Genomic DNA, 6,584 nt, shown 5'->3' with positions numbered 1-6,584 from the left:
ACACATGTATGTGCACGTGCATATATGCATTAAGAAAGAAACAATTCACCCAAACAAGGAGGAAAAGATGAACATCTCAAGTGCCTATGAGCATTTTTACATGCAGACGCCTTACTGACATTGGCCAAGACAGATGACAAGAGATCATCAAGGAGAGAGTTCATTAGGAAAAGATACTCCTAACGTTAGAGAAACATAGCATCGATCACCCATGGCATGGATGCTGTTGAGCTTCCACCTGAAAAGCAAACAAACAAACAACAACAACAAACCTGGCAGGTAGAAATAGGAACAGGTTTAGCATTACATCCCTCCCTCCTTTTCCTGGGACCTGCATTGGGTCCCATAAGCTTGGCATGAACCTGAGTGAATAAGACAGCAAAGGACTGAAGTTTACCACGACCTTCAGAATTAGGACTCAGAGCCAGGAATTTCTTTAGACTACATAACCAGTCTATGCATATGTGAGGTTTTGGACTGTAGTTCTCACTGGCTGCGCTTCCTTATGGAAAAAATGACTACTAGATAGAGGATATTAATGAAAAATATCACACATCCATACTAAATGTCATAACAGCAAAAACCATAAGACAGTTACTGACAACGAGTCATGCAATTCAGAGGGAAAAACTAGTGTGCTACGTTCCTCCATGCTACATTACTTCAAATAAGAATGAAAGAATCAAGAATGGGCCTTGAAGAATGGAGATGAGGAGAAATAATGGGGGTGTGGACCGGGCATTAGAGTGGGAATTCCTAGATAAGGAAAGGTATGTGGTCTGTTTAATTAAGGGACTTTAAAATACTTGTTAAAAACAACAACAACAACAACAACAAAAAACAGGTAGTGCTTTCCAGTAACAAAGTCTACTGCAAATTTGAAGGTGAAAATGTAAACAATTTTGAGCATGTTTTCGTAGAATTGTGTCCTGCCCCACCCGTCACCAAATTCATGTTGAAACTGTAACTCCCAATAGGTGTTCTTACATGAAAAGATGGAAATATGTGTATAGAGAGAGAGCATGCGAGAATACAGCGAGAAGGTAAGTGACCACCTGCGAGCCAAGGAGCAAGGCCTCAGGAGAAACCAAAGCTAACAACCCTTCTAGCCTCCAGAACTGAGAAAATTTTCTGTGGGTTAAGCCACTCGGTCTGTGATATTTATTATGGCAGCCCTAGCAAACTAGTACAGAGCAGAAGAGTTACAGTATCAAAATAAAATATTTAGGAGGATGCATTTATAAGAATCCGGAAGTTTGAGAGTATAGGAACTGGACCGGACAGGACAGTTTGTCCTGTCAGTTCCTGAGGTCAGGGATGGCTCAATTTCCTCTGAATCCTCAAAGCCTTCAGGTAGCACAGTACCTGAAATGGAATGTGTCCTCAAGAATTATGTGGTGGGTCTGGGCACCACACTTTGAGAACTAATGATTCAAGGTGTTTGTAGGGAAGTGAGGGATAAAGGGCCAAGGATGCCTTGGAAATATAGAACATAAATGCCGGGTACAAGGCAGATGGTGAATTAACGTTTGTTGAATGGACCAACGAATCTAAAATTCTGTAACTAATTGCTTAACGAATGAGCGTGGTGGTGTGGAGAGGAAAAGGGGAGATTACATGATCTAGAGGGAGAAAGAGCACAACACACGTTTTGGAAACAAAATCTGCTTTCAAGGTCTGGTTTTGCCCCTTATCAGCTGTGGATTTAGTTCTGCTGAGCCTCAGTTTCATCAGTAAGATGGGAATAGTGATGTATAGATTTATGGCAATAAACTGGACTCAATGAAATTATGGGAATAAAATCTTTAATAGGGTTTTTGGAACATAGCGGTGAAGAGAACATGAAGACTCATCATAAAATCAGTTGGTGTATTTTGAGGGGAATATCTCAGGTGACATAAGTGGAAATGCAAATTTAAATTAAGACAGGTTAAGTGTAAACTACAGGCGTGTTTGGGAGCTTTTCATTCATTCAACTGCGATTTAGTGAGAGTCCGCTATCCCAACTAAGGAAACTGTGGACAGTAAATATTGCCTAATACATCTGAGGGGACGAAGATCCAGATCAATAGAAAATGAGGTCAGGCATAATTGTTCAGTACGCTATGGCTTCCGGGTGTGAGGTTCTTCCGATGGGCTAAAAAGGAGCCTACGCGTGCCTATTGGAAAGAATCTTGGAGAACTAGCGACCCTGGGCGAAGAAAACTGAAGCCCCAAAATTACCCACCTGGGGAAAGAAATTAGGAAATTCCTGTAGAATCTGGCCGGGCCCCATATTTCGTCGCCCTCTTAGCGCAGTGGGCAGCGCGTCAGTCTCATAATCTGAAGGTCCTGAGTTCGAGCCTCAGAGAGGGCAGCTTTTGCAAAGAAAGTTTACTTTCCGGGTACCTGTTGTAGCTGTAATTCCCACTCCCTTTACAGCTGGGGTATAATTGCTTCTTTTCTAAAATATCAAGCAAGTGGAATTGCGTCGGGCGCAGAGCTTTCCCACAGTAGCTGTCTATGGGTGCTCATTCGACACGCGCTCCCGGCTCCGCGCAGTGGCTGTTTCTGGATGAGTCTGGAGACTCCGCCTGCAGTCCTGTGCTGGCTCCACCTTGGCAGGGGTGGAGCTCAGGAATGTCGAGTGGCCCCGAAAGACCAGGTGGAACACGAGACTTCTAGTCCGGAAAAAACTCCCGCATGCCTCAAATAGCCAATAGCGGGGTAGGGGCTGGGGAAAGCGGAATTTGTAACCAGCTCACTTGGGAGGGAGCGGCCTGCAGGGTCCGCGTTCGCATTCTCCGGCTTTGCTCCTTTCTTCCCTCTGGGTGGGCAACCGTCGCTTCCCAGTTGATCACCTCAGAGCTGTACGCCTGGGTGCAGATGTCGAATACATTGATCTTCTTATTTTTATGGTACGCAGACGACAGGGAATCACTGGGCATCTTTGAAGTATAATAAATCGGATCTGTTTTCCCCCAAATGGTTCCCACGGCAGGGACTGGCAATATCTTTGACCAACATCCAACAGACTGTGTGTGTGCGATGAGGGAAAACCGAGGAGCGACCAGGGGCGGGAACTCCGAGCAGGTGCTCAAAGACGAAGAAAATCTGTGCTGGGCTGGGGTGGTCACTTTCTTCTCAGAGATGCAGAGTGCTACACGGCGGGTGGGAGGGTTACAGGAGCCGAGGGAAGTTAATTTTATGACAAGAAGACCTCTCCGCTGCTTGGAACTGGGGATTCAACCTGGGAAACAAGGAAAGCCGATGACGCGAACCTAGAGAAGCTAAAAAGAGAAGCTAGAAGCGGGAACGAGAGAATTTGGGGGAACAGATCCGGGCTTGGAGAGGAAATTGCAAAGCGCCAGTCAGCCGAAGGAAGGTTCTGATACCCAGTGGAATTTATAGAAAATAAATTCAGAAAGAGAGAAAGAAGGAGAGTGGTGGGCAGTCTGTCCTCAACGAGGTGTTATACCCGCCTGTCAGGGATCCCATCATCACTGGTCCTGAATCTAATTGGTGCTTCATCTGTAACGCCAGTCCTGAACAATAGTCTCAGAAATCCTTCAAACTCATGTGCCACACACAGAACCCGAGACAGTTTTTTCTCCTTTGTTATAGAGGCTCCTTGAGATAGAAATGAATATACAAAAATGTCTCAGCAGAAAGTACTGAAGAGCAATCCCACCCCATCCATTCTCAGAGCCTAAAATCAAGCTAGTCAGAGGAAGGGATTTACAGAGCAGGACTGCATTGTGGGACAATCCCTGCATTTTGGCTCGCCTTCACACCCTCTTCAAATTGAGCCCAAGCTCCACATTCTGAGGATGATACTCAGGACATGAGGGGGCCCTGAGAAAGGGCTGTTCCCTCCGCAAACTCAAAGTGATGCACACAGCCTGGAGGAAATGAGAAGATTATCACAAGTCTTTCAGATTCACAAATGCCATGTTCCCTTAGTTTTAAAGCCACGAAGCTCAAGTAAGGACCCAAATAACTACCAAACATCTCAGAGAACGCTTTGGGCAAGAGTGCAGAGGCGGTCAATTGCCTTGTTCCCGTTACAGTTTGTAGTTACTAATTTCACGAAAGAGAGCACGTCACACCTGGGGCAAGCCACAGTGGGAACTGCCAGATTAATTAGCACAGATATCCCAGAATGTTCTGCAGCTCTTGTATTTTAAGGAAGTTATGATTACTGACTGACTGCTGATGAGTCAACAGTTAAGGAGGAGGAGGTTTTGGGGCTGTCCATTCCAGGCTCCATGTTCACACCACGGTACCACCATTCCTAGGGTGTCTAGACATGTATAAGTGCAAACACCATGTATATAGATAAAATGATTTATTTGTATGTCAGAGCACTTTTAAGTTTAAAATTTCAAAAATTTTTTTTTTTTTTTTTTTTTTTTTTTTGAGTGCCGTGGTGCGATCTGGGTTCACTGTTACCTCCGCCTTCCAGGGTCAAGAGGTTCTCCTGCCTCAGCCTCCCGAGTAACTGGGATTACAGACAAGCACTACCACGCCCAGCTAATTTTGTATTTTTAGTAGAGACAGGGTTTCCCCGTGTTGGCCAGGCTGGTCTCAAACTCCTGGCCTCAAGTGATTCCCATCCCCCACCCCGCCACGCCCCCACCTCGGCTTCCCACCGAGCCTGGCCTAATAAGCACTTTTTTTAAGTTTTAAAATTTTAATGAAATATTTCAGACTTTAGATAGGAAAGGTAATGAGATAATTTTTTGTTCGTTTTTCCAAGTTGCTGAACAAAATAATTACCAGAAAGAAATCAACATTTAGCTGTAATTTTTGATGCTACAAGACCGGTCTGGAGTCAGTGTTCAGGCAGTGTCTGGAGAGTGTTGTTTAGGCTCCTGCTTCCTCACCCAGTCCCCTCCAACAATACTGTTGGTCCATTATGCTTCCCACTGTCCTTAGTCCATCTCATCCATGAATAGGCCATCAGCTCCCCTAGGCCAGCAGCAGTGACTTTCCTTTGAAATCTGGAGGGTCTGGAGGGCTACTCAAACCTCCCTTGACTTAGTTATCTCAGAGTATTGTGATGGAAAAGAAATATCCCATGCAAGTAGACTGCACTAGGTTGTGAACTGGAAGGAAGGTTGGAAAGGCGGGATACCCATGACACATTTCGCTTTCTTGAACTCGGCAGTGGAGATAAGGATGAAATCAACGCTTGAGAGAACTAGAAAATTTTAGGACCATGTTTGTATGTGTGTAAGTACTTGTTGTTAACAAATTGGTAATAGATCATAAATATGATCTAATATTAAGTTTTTTTCTGATTGTCACCCATACAAAAAAAAATTTCTCTTAATGGCTGATTATAAATAATAAACTAAAATCTACAGATTTTTATGTTTTTTAAGACTCTTTTCATCCATAAAAGGTCCCTGGTCTTTCTTTTATTGATATTAGTTTTTAAAATTGATAGACATTATGTTTTAGAGAAGTTCTGGGTTTAAAGAAAAATTGATCAGAATAGACAGAATTTCCATAAACTCCATCACTCTCCCTCTCTTACAATTTCCCCTATTATTAACATCTTGCATCATTGTGGTGCATTTGCTACAATTGGTAAACCAATAATTATTAATACACCAATATTAGCACTAATGTGTGGTTCAGCTGCCATTCATAAATACATGTATATATAACTCATATATTTATGTGAATATATATATTTATGCGTTGATAAAGAAAATGATACACAAAATTTAGAAAATAACATAGAAAGAATGAACATAAAAGTAAACATGAAGAGATTCTCAAATGCACAGTTTAGAAAAGAATCAAAAGTATATCTTCAAGCTCCTTAGAATATAATGAAAATTGGGACTTATAATGACATATTTCTAAGGATTCTGTAGAAACTGCTTTCTAATTTTAAATTATACCTTTAAATACCCAAGTTACAAAACATTAGAAGAAACCAGTGCATTAAATATAAGAAGTAAGGAAAAGAAGAAAAAAAGAAAGAAAAAGAAGAAGAAGATCAGCAGCCCGATAGAAAACCAGAAAATAGAATGGTGAAGGAAACACAGGAATTAACTAGAAAATAGCAAAATCTGATTGGTCATTTGAGAAAAAAAAAAAAATGTAAAACTGTCAGTCAAATGTAATAGATAGATAGATAGATAAATAAATAAATAAATAAATAAATAAATAAATAAATAAGGGGATATGGAGAAAGCACAAAGAAAAACCAAAATACATTAGTGAATGCTATTATTAAGATTTGAGAAATGTGGCAGGATAATGTTTTTAAGTATTGCTTTGTGTTTTATCTCCCAGTTTCCTTATACCACCCACCTCATCTGTTCAAGGCAGTAACTGTATTTTGTAGAACCTTGACTCTACACATGGGGATGAAGTGAGTTGAGCACAGTCTACATAGACAGTGTTTTGGTACTCAGGAAGCTCCCAACCTAGGGGAGAGAAAAACAAACGAATAACTTAAAGACGTACTTTCCGGAGGAGACGATATTTGTGAAGATATAGCAGGAACTGAGAGATTGTGTGGCATCACTTTTAGCTGTACTTGTCGAAAGACGGGAAATTTGCCTTGAGACCTGAGTACCTAGAAG

General features: G+C 41.9%; 1 non-coding gene across 1 annotated transcript; it reads left to right on the top strand.

Moving 5' to 3' along the window:
* The first annotated feature begins 2,283 nt into the window (after positions 1 to 2,283).
* On the top strand, positions 2,284 to 2,356 carry TRNAM-CAU (transfer RNA methionine (anticodon CAU)). The gene has a single exon. It is a non-coding gene; the product is annotated as a tRNA-Met (tRNA).
* The last annotated feature ends 4,228 nt before the right edge of the window (positions 2,357 to 6,584 follow it).

The sequence above is a fragment of the Rhinopithecus bieti genome, unplaced genomic scaffold (genome assembly GCF_001698545.2).
Source record: "Rhinopithecus bieti isolate Rb0 unplaced genomic scaffold, ASM169854v2 scaffold_20276, whole genome shotgun sequence".
Taxonomy (NCBI): domain Eukaryota; kingdom Metazoa; phylum Chordata; class Mammalia; order Primates; family Cercopithecidae; genus Rhinopithecus; species Rhinopithecus bieti.
This window is presented reverse-complemented; position numbering and strand designations above follow the sequence as displayed.